Source organism: Spermophilus citellus, assembly GCF_964194105.1.
Source record: "Spermophilus citellus genome assembly, chromosome: 6".
Taxonomy (NCBI): Eukaryota; Metazoa; Chordata; class Mammalia; order Rodentia; family Sciuridae; genus Spermophilus; species Spermophilus citellus.
In genome coordinates this window covers 155005835-155022072 of record NC_138187.1, presented here as the reverse complement: position 1 = coordinate 155022072, position 16238 = coordinate 155005835, and the positions used below count along the sequence as shown (strand labels likewise).

The following is a 16238-nucleotide window of genomic DNA, read 5'->3' as shown; positions in this document are numbered from 1 at the left end:
CTGTCTCAGAAAATAAACAGAAAATGAAAGATTCAGCCCAAGAATTACAGGGAAAAAAAAAAGAACAAAGAAAAACTTTGGGCAGGGAATTGTCAAAGAAAATGTCCTCAGACAAGAAAACATAAATATCCAGATTGGAAGGACCACCACATTCCCAGGAAAATGAATGAAAAAATACCCCTCAACACACACATCCGTGTAAATCATCATGAAATGTCAGTCACTGAGGTTTAGAAAATGAATCTTTAAAAAGATTCTATTGAAAAAAATGGATTACATACAAAAGAGATGGAAGTACATACTGGGTAGGGGGGGTAATGATATTGGAATTCTCAGTAGAAATATTGAAAATCAGAAGTCAGTGGGAAAATATTTTTAAAATTCTGAGTAGAAATTATTTTGAACCCAGTACTCCTTACCCAGGGCAGTTCTTTAATATCATACTAAGGAGTTTATATTTTAGCCTATAAGCAATAAGGAGCCTTTAAACATTTTTGAATAAGCAAATGACCTAGTCAGAATTTTGCTGTGACAAGGGAATATTACTTAGCATTTAAAGAAAATAAAATCATTGCATTTGCAGGTAAATGGATTGAGTTGGAGAATATCTCCATAAGTGAAGTTAGCCAATCCCCAAAAAACAAAGGCCAGATGTTTTCTCTGATAAGTGGATGCTGATCCTTAAAGGGGGTGGGGCGGGGAACAATGGAGGAATGGAGGGAGGAACTTTGGATAGGGCAAAGGAGAAGGAGGGGAAGGGAGGGGGCATGGGGGTAGGAAAGACTGTGGAATGAGATGGACATCATTACCCTAAGTACATGAATGGTGTGACTCTACTTTGTGTACAACCAGAGACATGAAAAATTGTGCTCCATTTGTGTACTATAAACTGAAATGCATTCTGCTATCATGTATAACAAATTAGAACAAATAAATAAATTAGTTTTTAAAATATATTTTAAAAAAAGAATTGTGCTATGACTGGAATAACCCAGCACTATGGAATCTGTAATTTTAGGTCACTTAATTTGTAGAGACTAAATTTGGAAGATCAGTTAGCATAAAGCTATTGTAAGATAATGAAGGCTCTAAGGATAGTGGTAATGGGAATGGAAAGTATAGAGATAAAATCAATAGAATGTCACAAAGTCATCATTGTTTCAAAGCTTTCTAATCTGATAAAAGCCTGTAAAAGGATTTCCTAGAATCAATATTGGCAGCATTTTTACGTTAAAACCATGTCATGGGAGCTGGCAAGGATGGTGGGGAACATTGGGATGTGAAGACTATGATAGTTTTGCCTTAAATATTACTTAGCATTAAAAGAAAATAAAATCATTGCATTTGCAGGTAAATGCACTTAAAACTAGGAAATGTTTAAAAACAGTGGTCATACTACATTGTCAGGCATTCCAGGACTCCAGGTGCCTGCTAGGTTGCCAACCTTGCTTTGAAAGTGCTATTTAAATTCAGCAAAGAGTTGAAGTAAAGATAAACAGGTAGAATAGAATTTTCTCACCCACTCCAAATGTCCCTCAAATAAAAACCTTCACAATAATGACTTCAGTTATGAGGCTCACTAACAAAGCATGGTTTTAAAATAATTTACTTATTCTTTGTCAGGAGATACTTGAAAGTGTACTCAGCCTCTTGATTTTCTCCTTAATTTTTTTCTCCTAATTTTTTAACTTTTTATTTTGAATTCTTACATTCACAGCAAGTTGTAAAAATAATACAAGAGTCCTACAGACCATTCCTTCAGCCAATAATGATATCATATAACTATAGTATGACATAAAAAACAGTAATTGACATTGGTACAGTATTATTAACTAGACTGCAGACTTTATTCAGTTTTTACCAGCATTGATTTGTTTGTGTGTGTGTAGTTCTATGCAGTTTAATCCTATGTAAAGATTTGTATTGCCACTACCACAATCAAGATAAAAAGCTGTTCTATTACTAAAAAATAACTCCCTGTGTTACCCCTTTACAGTCATAACCACCTCCATCCCTATGCCCTAGCAACCACTAATTTGTTTTCCATCTCCATTGTTTTATTGTATCAAGAGTATTATTAGAATCATATGGTATGAGACATTTTTGAGATTGGCTTTTTTTCCCCACTAAGTATATGTCCTTGAGATCCATCAAAATTGTTACATATAACCAGTGGTCATTTCCATTTGTTCTCAGGTATGGATTCTATTGTATGGATATAGTAGAATTTAATTTTCATTCATCAAATGACATTTGGGATACTTGTGGGTTTTGATATTTCATATAAAACTTCTGTGAATAATGGTGTACAGGTTTTTGAGTCAGCATAAGTTTTCACTTCTCTTGCCCAAGAGTGTAAGCACTCTGTTATTTAATGTTCAGTTTTATAAAAAAGCAAAATATTAATCAAAACTGTAGGCTTATAGTTTTTATCCCAGCCAAGCCAGTTACAGGTAGTGTGCCTGCCTTTGGAGAGGAAAGTATGCTAGACAACTTACTTCTAATCCAGTGTACCAAACATGGTTTTAGGTGCCGTCCAGATTTGGGTGAGGGGAGACAGAAGAAGGAAAGAAAAGAATTATTAAGTTCTAGACTTCCATTATGTTCTCTGAGCCTGGCAGATGTTTAAGGCAGATTTTTCCTTTTGGGGCTGCTTTGGGGATTCCTTCAGAAATTTCTCATCCCTAAGGAACTTTTCTCCTAGGGTTTTATTGACTTGAGCAGACGCAATTTTTCTCCAGGCACTTGCTTGTGACTTCTTTCTAGGAAGGAGTTCTTGCTGCTCTGCACTCTACCCCTGCAGTCCTGTGGTCCACAGGAAACACTTTCACCTTCTTTGCCCTGACAACCTTTAGGAGTGCAGGCTAATCCAAAAGCATCTACACTCCCTTGCTCTGCTACTAACACATTTCTCATCATCTAGGTTTCCCAGATAAAATCAAACCCTATCTTCTCTGTATCTCCTATCCATATCCATTGTACGGATGGGAGAGGATACAGTCTCCTAGCTTTCTCCAAAAAATCTCTCTCATAAAATGTTTTCTCCATTCTCCGGCCACTTTTTGAAGTCTTTATCTAAACAAGAAGATCAAGGTAGTGTAATTGGTTCTAAAACATTTTGCTTATAAATATTACAGTTTTGTTTAGTACTTCACTTCAAAGCAAAGTATTGCATCTGTTTTATCTGTGTATCTCCCATTAAAACTTCGATTTCAATATCTCATTACATGTTTATAATATTTTTATAAATGTACAATCATTAGCATAACATACAACATGCAAAAATATGGCCCAGTCCTTTCCTAAACCAGCATTATCTCCTACCAAACATACCAGGTCTTTCATTTATAATTTCATATTTTTCCCTTTTTAATCTTGCTATTCCTCTAACCCAGTTGTCACTCCTTATTCCTATACTCTGTCCTTTGTCAGGCTTCTAATTCCTACTCATGCAGCAACACCCAATACTCTTATGCTCCCTTACTTTTTTTCTGTGTTCTTCCCAAACATCATCGTAGACTAAGTTTTTACCTCACTTACCTATCCATGCCAATTATACATACCTTATTATTTGTTGAGAGCCACAGCCCAGTCGGAATGGCCCCTGGCAATAAATGCTAATTTATCTTTTCATATTTCTGTTTTCTGCTAAAGATTGGAAGCTCCTCAAGGGTATAATCTTTGTATCCCCGTCTCCTAGAACAATGCCAATTCTATTAAGGAAATGGTAAATATTAACCTGAAATAAAAAATGTCAAAACTGACTTATAGGTAATAACAATAGAACAATCTTTTTCAATATGGTATATATACTTGGTTATAGTGACAACTCAGAAATTATTGAACTCCATACCTTAATTAATCAATATAATCTGACTATAAATTATAGAATTTCTCTTACCAGGTTACTGTCATGGGTCAATTAAGGATTCTTTATTTTATCATCTAAAATCCCATTGAAGTTTCTAATTGAATCATGCACTGTTGATAGGATTTTAAATGGATACCAATCTTTTATGGAAGATATTTTTCCTTTTTTCTTTTTCTTTTGTGATTATCACAAAGTTTAAGAAAGTATCTTAGCACATCTATCTTTTTTAAAATTTTTTTTTAGTTGTAGATAGATACAATATTATTTTATTTTTATGTGGTACTGAGGATCAAACCCAGTGCCTCGCTCATGCTAGTCAAGCACTCTACCACTGAGCTACAGCCCCAGCCCTTAATATCAAAATTTTAGATGTATATGCCCTTTGATCTGGCAGTTTCACATTGGAAAGTTCAAACTATGAACGTATACATATGTGTGTGTGTGTGTGTGTGTGTGTGTGTGTGTGTATACACACACATGTGCATAAAAATAAATGTACCTTAGGGCTGGGATTATGGCTCAGTGGTAGAGTGCTCACCTGGCACATGTAGGGCACTGGGTTTGATGTTAGCACCACATAAAAATAAATAAATAAAATAATGGTATTGTGTCCATCTACAACTAAAAAAATATTTTTAAAAAAATCTACTAAAATACTTTTTTAAACTTTGGTGATAATCACAAAAGAAAAAGAAAAAAGGAAAAATTTAGATTGTCTTCAGGGACTGGTTAAACTGCTAAAGGCCAATAAAGGAATATCATGTGTTCATTAAAAAGAGACAAGTTCTGTTTATGTGTTCCAGTGTGGACAGAAGTCCAAAATCATGAACTGAAATCAATTTCTATGCATGTATGAGTTTGTCGGGATGAACCCAACTACTGGGTATAACCATAAAGCTCTAATAAAAAATTTATTTGAAGTGTGGTAGAATCCCATTTGTGATAAATATAAATGCAAATGTACATATGTATAAATATACATGCATATGTATATATTTAAATACATATGAATATATTGTTAGACCACGATGCAAGAAAAGACCACTGACTCCAATTAAAATCAAATTAAAGCAAGCTTATTATTTCGACCGGCCAGGCTGCCTTGCCCATCAAATTCATGGGAGCCGAGGACAGCGGCGAGGCTTCTTTGTGGCCCAGTTTTATAGCCCAAAAAGTTACACAAAGGGGGGTTACAGATAACAACACTCTGAGGAGCATAACACAAGTTTACATTTTTGCTGGCCCTGGCATCAGAATTTATGGAGATCTTAGAGACTCAGAGAGGGTCATTATCCAGCCAGGGAAGGCCAGAATTTATGAGGTGTCACTAAGGTTTAGGAAAGGGTTGTTATATGGTCAGGGAAAACCGGACATGGGTGAGTTCAGGGCACGGGCAGGCATTCCAATCAGCTTTACAACATCAACTAATGGCCAGGCCCTACAGACACCCTGATATTTTTACAGAAAACAGAAATGAATACTTCATAACTTGTGACAAGCTGGCTTCTGATCTAATGAGATAACTAGGCTAGGTATATCATTCCCCCCTTTTCTGATGTGTCCCTTTCAAATCTTTGATAGGGAGCAACCAGTAATGTCAGCAACATATGTTAATACTGTCGGTGGTACATAACAGAATTGAGTTGTAGCCCTATAAACCTGAGCACATAGTTAATAATGCATGGGACAATAACTAATAGGAGAAGAATACAAATTATAGGACCTGCAAGAGAAGTTAACCATAGAAACCAGTTTTTTAGGTCTGGCCAAAAGTTGTCCATTTGAATCTTGTTTATTTCCTTTTTCATTTCATCTCTCTGTTGTTGAATAACATTAGAATAGTCAGTAATATTAAAACAGCACATGCCTGGGAATTGTTGGCAGCCCAAATGATGTTTCAGTAGCAGAAAGTCAGTAGCTGCTCTATTTTGTAGTACTGAGGTTCAGAGTTCTTTCATCTCTTGATTAATTTCTGCTAAAACTTGTGCCGTAAGGTTAGCTGTTTTGCTAAAACTACAGGCTAATTTAGTGATTTCTCTTTGAATTCCTACCATTAGTCCCGGGACTGGTAGAATGAAAGCTGCTGCAATTGCAATGTCTAGTGGATCCAGGAGGATTACATTGTCATTGCAGTTGGGGGGCAGACTTCGGATAACTCAGTGGGGAGATGCCAGGGATGGCAGTAAAGGAAAGATCGTCCCAACAGAGCAGATTCCAGAGAAATTGGTAGGCAACGCTTAGAAGGTTGTCTTATTACAGAAAAAAACCCATCCTGTAGGAAGTCGTTTGCCATTGGGTAGGGAGATATATTGTTCAATAGAACAATTTGGTGGGGATCGAGGAAGGGTTCAGTCTATGCATAGACAATGTTTCTGGACAATTAGTGAAGCCGGCAAGGCTGACTCTGTATGAGACACAGGCCAGTTTTGCTGTGTAACTCTATCCCCAGTCACCTTAACATAGTCATCATATTTTATAGACAGGCCCATAAGATTATTAGCTAACAATTGATGGACCGAACTTCCTTCTTGTATGCAGAAGAAACTTTTGTTCATAGTATCAACAGCCAATTGTAGCCAGAAGTTCTGGTTATTTACAGACTCTAGGGGGCTCACAGAAACATCCACATTTAAAGTGGCACTTGAATAGATAGTATCCACCAGGGCTCCCTTTTTAAGCTTAACACAGGAATATTGCCCTGAATCTCGTGGGTGAGCTGAGTATTTATAGATTCCAAAGTTTATATTACCTCTTTGGGACTGATCTGTGAGGTTTTTCCATGGTCCCTCCCTGAATACCTGACTAAAAGCTTCTTGGTTATCTTTATACCATCTGATAGGGCCAATTATTGGATCCTGACAGGAGTAAGTGCAATTTAATATTAGTGGGGATCCTGCAATGGCAGGTCCTACCTGGGCTACAGAAGGGGTGCAAGGTTCATTGAAACTGGCATAGCTAAAACCCAAGAATACATATATATTACAACAAGTGAAAAACATTAGCATAATGTTTACAATGACAAGGAAAAAAATGAAAAGTTAATGACAAAACATTAACCCTTAGAAATTTTAATTTTAAAGGGTCCATGTTTAGTCACTTTCCACCTTTGGTTGCTTGATTCTCCTCCAGTGGGTTCTGCAGGTGCCTTCTTAAGCTGTGAATGGTGAATCCATGCAGGAATGCCAGCAACTTTGACGGCAGTGGGAGTGCGGAGAATCACGATGTAAGGGCCTTTCCACCTGGGTTCAAGACTGTTGGTTTTTAACCGTCTTATCAGCACAGCGTCTCCAGGCTGGAATGAATGATCAGGCGATCTGTGTCCCATGGGTTGAGCAGCCTGGACCTGAGGAAAGATCTTATCCATGATTAGTTGTAACCCTTTACGTGCCTCTGAGACTGGAATGTCTCCCAGCATATCTAGATGTATTCTGGGAACCATAAGGCGATGGCCGCCCATAAATTATTTCATAAGGGGTAAATTTTTCCCGATAAGGAGTACAACGGGCCCTCGGCAGGGCAGGAGATCAACCCAGTTACCACCAGTCTCAAGAATTAATTTAGTCAGTGTTTCCTTCAATGTTCTATTCATCCTTTCTACTTTCCCTGAGCTTTGAGGATGATACATTCAGCGTAATTTCCAGTTTATATTAAGGGCCTTTGAAATCAATCAAGATAATTTGGCCATGAAGGCCGGGCCATTGTCAGACCCCAAAATTAGAGGGAGGCCAAATCTAGGAACAATCTCAGTTATTAGCTTTTTAACTACTATTTGTGCTGTTTCCGTCCGGGTTGGAAAAGCCTCTCCCCAGCCTGAGACAGTATCAACAAAGACTAACAAGTATTTATATCCATATAGTCCAGGTTTAATTTCAGTGAAGTCTAGTTTCCAAAATTCACCAGGTACAGTACCTTGACTCCTGTTTCCTTGTGGAAGTTGGTTCCTTTTAGCATTTACCTGTGCACATGTCATGCACCGATTTGAGATATCTTGAAGCATCTCTTGATGTCCTGGTAGCCAGACATAGGGTGAGATCAATTCTGACATCTTCTTGGGGGATAAATGCATGGCTTGATGAAGATTAGTTAACCATTTTCTCCCTAGTAGCTTAGGTATGCAGATTTTTTTATCTGGGAGGGTCCACCAGCCATGACAGTTTTGCTGGGCCCCCATTGAGGAGTATGAGTTTATTTCTTCTGTAGTGTATGACGGGGCCTCTTCCCAAAATTTAACTGGAAATTTTGGATAATTGGAGAGTTCTAGACAGCTTGGTATTTTGGCTCTCCAAGGGCTATTTCCCTGGCTGTTTGATCTGCCAGGTTGTTACCCTGGGTCTGAGGACTATCGTCTTTGCGGTGTCCAGGCCAGTGGATAATAGCCAATTTGTCTGGTAACAAAATTGCCTCCAGTAGTTCAAGAATTTCTTGTTTATTTTTGATGGTCTTGCCATTTGAGGTTAGAAGTCCCCTTTGTTTATATATTTGTCCATGCACATGTGCTGTAGCAAAGGCATAATGGCTGTCTGTGTAGATATTCACCCGTTTTCCTTTTGCCCATCGCAATGCCTGTGTCACAGCAATGATTTCTGCTTTCTGGGCTGATGAGCCCCTGGGCAGAGCCTGGGCCCAAATAACTTCTTTTTGACCTGTGACTACAGCTGCCCCTGCATACCTTATTCCATCCCGGACATAGCTGCTGCCATCGGTGTAAAGGTCTGTGTCTCTGATGGTGAGAGGAATGTCAGTCAGGTCTAGTCGAGTACCTTGGATGACATCCAGCATCTCTGAACAGTCATGAATTGGCTCCTCTGGATTGCTGTCCGGCAGCAGAGTTGCTGGATTGATGGCCATGGATTTACTGAAGGTTAATCTGTCTTTATCTAGGAGTAGAGCTTGATATTGAGTGAGGCGGGCATTTGACATCCAATGATTTGTGGCATCCCTCAATAGAGCTTCCACTACGTGAGGGGCAGTCACAGTTAGAGTCTGCCCTAGGGTAAGCTTGTCTGTTTTCTTCACCAGAAGTGCAGTAGCCGCTATGGCTCGTAAACAAGGGGACCATCCTGACGCTACTGGATCCAGCCTTTTTTAAATGTAGGCAATAGGCCTTTTCCATGGCCCTAGATTTTCGGTAAGAACCCCTTTTGCAATGCCCTTTTTCTCATGAACATACAGATGGAAGGGCTTAGAGATATCAGGGAGGGTTAGGGCTGGAGCCTGTGCCAGGGCCTTTTTTAGATTTTTAAAGGCTAATTAATTTTCTTCAGTCCAAACTAAGGGTGAGTTGCCCCCTGCAGTTGCAGTATATAAAGGCTTGGCAATCTCAGCAAATCCAGGTATCCAAAGACGGCAGTACCCAACTGCCCCCAGGAACTCCCTAACTTGCCTTTTAGTAGTTGGGATTGGGATCTTCATTACGGCCTCTATGCGGGCTTGGGATAGCAGCCTTTTCCCTTCCCTCAGTTCATATCCTAGATAAGTAACTCGAGGAGAACAGATTTGTGCTTTCTTTTTGGAGACTCAGTACCCCAATTGATCCAAGGTTCTCAATAAACCCTGGGTAGCCCTTAAACAGTCCCTTTCATCCCTTGCTGCTAGTAAAAGATCATCCACATATTGGAGCAAGGTTATCTCGGGGTACTCACTGCGGAAGAGGCTCAAATCTTTGTTGAGTGCTTCATCAAAGATGGTGGGGGAGTTCTTAAATTCTTGAGGTAGTCGAGTCCAGGTTAGTTGTCCTGATATCCCCTGTTCCAGGTCAGTCCATTCAAATGCAAAGATGGGCTGACTCAGTTTTGACAAAGGAATGGAGAAAAATGCATCTTTCAGATCTAATACGGTGTAGACTGTATGTTCTGGTGGCAACATACTGAGCAAGGTATAAGGGTTTGGGACGGTTGGGTGTACAGTTTCCACCCGTTTGTTTGCTTCTCTTAAGTCCTGTACCAGTCCGTAATCATGAGTCCCAGGCTTTTGGACCGGCAGCAAAGGGGTGTTCCAGGTTGACTGGCATCTAATTAGTATTCCCTCTTTTAGGAGACGTCTGTTATGAATTTTGACGCCTTCTCTGGCTTCAGAGCTAATGGGGTATTGTCTAACCCAAATGGGCATAGCCCCAGAGGTTAGTTGGACTACGACTGGTGGCACATGTTTAGCTAACCCCGGAGGGTTATCTTCAGCCCAAACTGCAGGAATTTCTTGGATTAATAGTTTTTTTCCATTTTCCCTCTGAAGCTTGGATAGGATTTTGGGAAAGCAGATATTCCTCACTTAATGGGCATGTTACAGTTAAGGCTCTTGTAGGACTCCCCAATTGTAGTGTAGGCATCTCCCCTGAAAATGATCTAGTTGCCTGAAGTTTGCTTAGAAGGTCCCGCCCCAGCAATGGGAAAGGGCATTCAGGGATAACAATGAAAGAGTGAGTCACTGTTCCTTGTCCTACATCAACAGTCCGATCTGTGGTCCATCTATAATTTTTAATTTCTCCTGTTGCCCCTTGTACTTCCATAGTTTCATTAGTGAGGGGTCCTAGGGGCTTCTGTAACACCGAATATGAAGCCCCAGTATCCACCAAGAAATTTGCAGGTTGGCTCCCAATTGTGAAGGTTACCATTGGCTCTCGGGAGCCTAGTTTGAAAGAGCCATGGTCCCCCTATTCTTCTAAAGTTAGAGCCGGTTTTGGCTGAGGGGCTCCGGTCTGCAGCGGGGGAAAGTCTTTTTCGATTTCATTGGGGGCACTGATTTTTCCAGTGTCCATATTCCCAGCAATAAGCACACTGATCTATTTGGAGGGGAGTCCGTCTTTTGCCCCTGCCATGTGCCGCCTGCATCTGTCTGGAATTGAAAACTTCAGGAGACCTTAGTGCAGCTATTGTGGCCTGATTTACTTTCCTTATCAGTAGATCATCCCGGCTCTCTCTGTTTTCAAACACCTTTTGGGCTATCTCCAATAATTCTGACCTATTCTTCCCTGCAAAGCCATCAATCTTTTGAATCTTTTTACAGATGTCTGGGGCTGACTGAGCTACAAAAGCCAGGTTAATCGCCTTCAGATTTGTCGGGTCCTCAGGATCTATAGGAGTATATAGACGGTATGCCTCTAGGAGCCTTTCGAGAAAAGCTGAAGGCGATTCGTCTGGGTTTTGTTTCACCTCTGCTACTTTAGAAAGATTGGTGGGCTTTCGAGCTGCCCTCCTAAGACCCTCTAATAGAGCCCGGTGGTAATCGCTGAGTGCTCTCCTACCTTCAGCCGTTCCATAATCCCAGTCTGGTCTTCTTTTAGGTAAAGCCAAGTTGATTACTTCCGTTTTCTCGTCATGCATAAAAGAGTTTATTCCAGGCAGCGCTTTAGCTGCTTCTGCCAGGATTCACTCCCTTTCCTCTGTAGTGAAAAGGGTATGCAGAATCTGTTGGCAGTCATCCCAGGTGGGGAGATGATTAAAAAAGACAGAATCAACCAGGGAAATCAGGGAACTAAGGATCCACAGTAAACGGGGGGATTCTGGATTTTCCAATTGTAGAGATCCGTTGTGGAAAACGGTACATATATATAATGACCTTCTGGAACCTGGCAGAGAGGAAGGACAGGGGCGGGAGTCACCTCTTCCTCTGGGATAGAAATAGAAACAGTGCCTGTGGGTCTGCCTGGGGAGGGGATAGAATCAGGCCTTCCATAGGGGCTACCCTGTCGGGTATGGGGAGGGGGTAGAACAGGCGCTGGCTTATTTGGGGAAGTGATAGCAGAAGGAGTGGTGGAATGAGGTAGTTGCAGCGGCTCAGGGGAGGGGGAGGGAGATGGTGGTGCAGTTTTTGCAGCTGTCTCCATTGTCCCCGAACCAGCGGCAGGGAGATAAAGAGGAGCCCCACTGTGGGGGTGGGGGGAAGGAAATCCTCCTGAGCGTCCTGTAATACAGGGCTCTTAATTGAGGGCTCCTGGGAAGTTTTTTTTGGTCACAGTCAGGGCCTACCCTCCCTGTCCATTCTGGACCATACAAACCTTCATCCAAGGGGGTGGATTAGTTGTTGCTTCTGCCCAGGGTAGGATATATCCTATTTGATCTGGGTGGCCAGGGTTGCCAAGAGTGGCATTAGTTACAGCCCATGCCACCTGGGGATCAAAGGTGCCCTCAGGGGGCCAGCCGACTCCAAAAGTGGGCCATTCTGCCTCACAGAAAGTTCGGATGTGATTCTTGGTGATGGGATAATCATAGCTCTGCTTAACAAAAGAGGGGTAAAGTTTATCAAAATTCCTTAAAACAGAGTTCAAAGGGCTATCAGGCTTACTTGCTTTATTACCCATTTTGATGTCCACTTTCCTTAAGTTTCACCACAGAAGTCACACAACAAAAGACAGATAAAAACATATAGAACACAGAACAAAACACAAGGAAACACAAACACAGCACCGAAACAGAAAAACAGAGGAGCAATGCAACGTCTTGCTAAAGCTCCAGGGTAGGAGTGCGTGCATGCCCATCGGCACCTCTCTACCCTTCCTGAGGAATTCCCTACAGAACAGAACAGAGGACCAGAACGATTTCTCGTTACTGTCCAGACAGGAGTATATGTGAACCTCTCCAGGCCACCTCTCTGTCATCAAAAGAGATCTCCCTTAACCGGCTATCAGATGTTATAAAGGCACCACTTACCTATGGAGGCCTCTTCCACCAGATGCTTGCTAATTGTTTTAGTGCGGCAGTTCACTCCAGCTCTCCACCAAAGGCTCACCCTGGGGCCTTGGAATGTCTCAAGGTGCGCACCCCCTAGAGTGGCTCTCCAACCCGGAGCCCGGGAGCGAAGGTCCAACTTCAGAATTTCCAGAAGCCTGATATTGCAGTCTGGTCCTGCAGTTTGATCTCACTGGGGCCTCCAAAATGTTAGACCACGATGCAAGAAAAGACCACTGACTCCAATTAAAATCAAATTAAAGCAAGCTTATTATTTCGACCTGCCGGGCTGCTTTGCCCATCAAAATCGTGGGAGCCAAGGACAGCGGCGAGGCTTCTTTGTGGCCCAGTTTTATAGCCCAAAAAGTTACACAAAGGGGGGTTACAGATAACAACACTCTGAGGAGCATAACACAAGTTTACATTTTTGCTGGCCCTGGCATCAGAATTTATGGAGATCTTAGAGACTCAGAGAGGGTCGTTATCCAGCCAGGGAAGGCCAGAATCTATGAGGCATCACTAAGGTTTAGGAAAGGGTTGTTATATGGTCAGGGAAAACCGGACATGGGTGAGTTCAGGGCACAGGCAGGCATTCCAATCAGCTTTACAACATCAACTAATGGCCAGGCCCTACAGACACCCTGATATTTTTACAGAAAACAGAAATGAATCCTTCATAACTTGTGACAAGCTGGCTTCTGATCTAATGAGATAACTAGGCTAGGTATATCATATATTAATATATTCCTATAATAAACACATAATTTCTAAAATTTTGTATATATATAAATAGGGCAAGAGAGGGCTGCCTATATAAAAAAAATTCTAGAAGAATTCATAGGAATTGGTAATGGCATTTTCTATAGGAGATCAAAAAGGGTACCCTTATTTGTTCTTTGCCATCTATCCTTCTGAACTCTTGAATTTTACCAAAAGTGTTAACACTTTCTTGTTTTAGGGGAAAACATTAAAATATTTTTTGTATTTTTTTTTTTTAGTTTCCCTCTAGCTATTTCACTGTTGCCATTTTTTTCAGACAATTGTTTTTGCTCCATTTTTTCACATCTCATCTGGTTTTTTGATTTGTTTTTTTTTATTTTTGTTTCCAACCCAGTGCAATTTCATTTGTCATTTCCATTCCCTAAAAACTCCTCTTGTAAAAGTCTCCAATTACCTCTCAATTCCTAAATCCAGGGGCTAGTATTAGTCTCTTAACACACTTGATTTTCTATAATAGTAGACAGTCTTCCGCCTCTGAGACCTCTCATCTCTGGGTTTCTTATGATACTTGAAACACCTAGTTTTTCTCTTTCATATTTCTCAATCTCTGTCAGTTTTATAGATTTAAATGTTGATATTCCTCAGGTTATTTCCACATGTCCTCTTTCACTATTCATATCTATTGCCACAGCAACCTCAAACCCAAATTGTATAAAACTTGCTTTCGTTTCTACTCTCTATTCAACCAGCATTGCCTCATATTTCCTATTCCCATGAAGGACATTACCATTTTTCTATCCTATGGTTCAGGACAGAAATGACCAGTCATCTTTGATTTTACAGTTCTCCCTGACACTGACAATGTTGCAGTCACCAAGGCCTAATTTCGTCCTATATATCTCTTAATTTCATCTACTTCTTACCCATTTCTGCCTGTCTAGTTCATGATCTTTACTTAGATTACTACCATAATCTATGAACTAGTCTCGTAGTCTTTCACTTTTTCTCTCCATTTTGTACCCCTTCCTTTCTCTTCTCCTTAGCCAAAGTAGTCTTGCTAAGATACACATCTGATCATGTCATTCCCCTCCTACCACCCAAAACCTTCATATGTTCATCCCCTGGTCTTGTGATCAAACTGAAAAGCCCATTACTACAAGTCCTATCATGATCTCTCTCAGCCCTCATGATTTACCACTCTCCTACCAACCACCTGTCCCCACCACATCCATACACAAGGGCTGCACTCTGAATTTCTTTCAGTGTCTCAGCACACCAGGCTTTGCATACTTTTATTACAGGTCTTTTCACATGCTATCCATTCCATCTAGGTCTCTTGGCAGGACACTTGCATATTATGAAGTCCATCCATTTGAAGGTCACAACTTCACTTAACTTTTTCCTCCAAGAAATCTAATCTGAACCTCCAATTTAAGATCCCCTAAATACTGACAGAGCCTCTTTTGCATTCTTTTTCATAAGTCTAATTTCATTGTACTACAAGGCATTGTTAACTCTCTAGACTATATATAAACTGCCTTTCTTCTTATCTTGTGTGTTTCTTGCACCTACCTCTAGTAGAACGCCTATGTGCAGTACATAGCAAGTAGCTATTGGATAAATAGATGGATCTATACAGAAATTCACTTATTAGCCTAATGAGAAAGCAAATTATTCTGAGTTTAATAATAATTAAAATGTAAATGTCTTTAAACTTCTCTGGTTCTTTCCTCTTTTATTAATCTTTCACCCTAAACCTTAATCTTAAGGCAATAGTGAAGTTAAAACTCTAGCAATTAAATTCAATAAAAGAAAAAAGTATTAAGTCTTTTCACTCACTCTTTAATATGTTCATTGAGTTGGATTATGAGTGAAGTTTGATTTCATGTTTTTTTTTAATTCAATATAGTTGTGTTCAATTCATATAATTGGTACTAGTAGATCTTAATCCATTTGCAACTTCAGAGCCAAAAAAAAGCATATTATAATATAGTGCAGTTTCTATAAAGAATTTGTTCCCTAGTGTCGGTCATATTGAAGGGAAGTAGAATTTTCTACTCCCAGAACATGTTTTAATATTTATAATCCTTCTCCTTACATTCACCTTCATTACATGTACATGGGATATCATTTTTTTCTGTGATGACAAATTTTCTTACCATGCATTTGCTCACTTTAAGTGACAATTTAGGCTGACCAATATCTTTCTTTATCCTTAGCAGCTGAGCTCATTAGACTATCCTGTCTGGAGGCTGAGAGCAGGGAGAGGAAGATCTGCAGCATAGACTGTGCTTCCATAAATAGCTTTTTATGTGGTGTATATTTTTAAGCTAACATAAAAATCAGCAAGTAACATGAGCATCAGGGACACTATACTGGCTTTACCTGCAGTGCATAAACCATAAATCGAAATCCTCAGGGAAGACACGTTTTTTAGTACACAATAGAACTCTTGTGAATGAGCCCTACTTCCTCTACCCCGCCCCCAACCCCAGTCCAGGGAGGGAAATTTTTACAATGTTTACTTTTGCAAAATACCTGATTGGAAAAAATGAAATCTGGAGAGCAGGTATAATTACATTTTTCCCAAATGATCTCAGTGCAATTTTTTAAAACCTTATTGGACTACATATAAATTTATTGATACTGAATATTTTTCATTACTACCTGGGAAATTTTCAAACAAAATGAGTGCCTTAGGAATACAAACTGGTTAAAACATAGGTATGTTGCTGCATCTATCTTGCTATCTAAACTGTCCCTTCTGGAATTCAGTGAAGCCATCTGGAATCATAACTGCCAAGCCAAGCAGAAACTCACCTGCACTGAGTCCAGGATTTTGTGTGGCAATAAGCATTTTTAATTAAAAGTTTCCCAGTTCCTAAATTTGGAACTGATTCTGTAAACATGTGGCAGATTGAGCAAGCACGTCCAAGCATCATTGGAGCTAGGGTGGTGGGGAATGTGGCTTTTTTAGAAAATTG

General features: G+C 40.1%; 1 protein-coding gene across 4 annotated transcripts in view; it reads left to right on the top strand.

Annotated features, from left to right (window-relative positions):
• RASAL2 (RAS protein activator like 2) overlaps positions 1–16238 on the top strand; it is a 357274-nt gene that overhangs the window by 294283 nt on the left and 46753 nt on the right. The gene's annotated exons all lie outside the window — the stretch shown is intronic.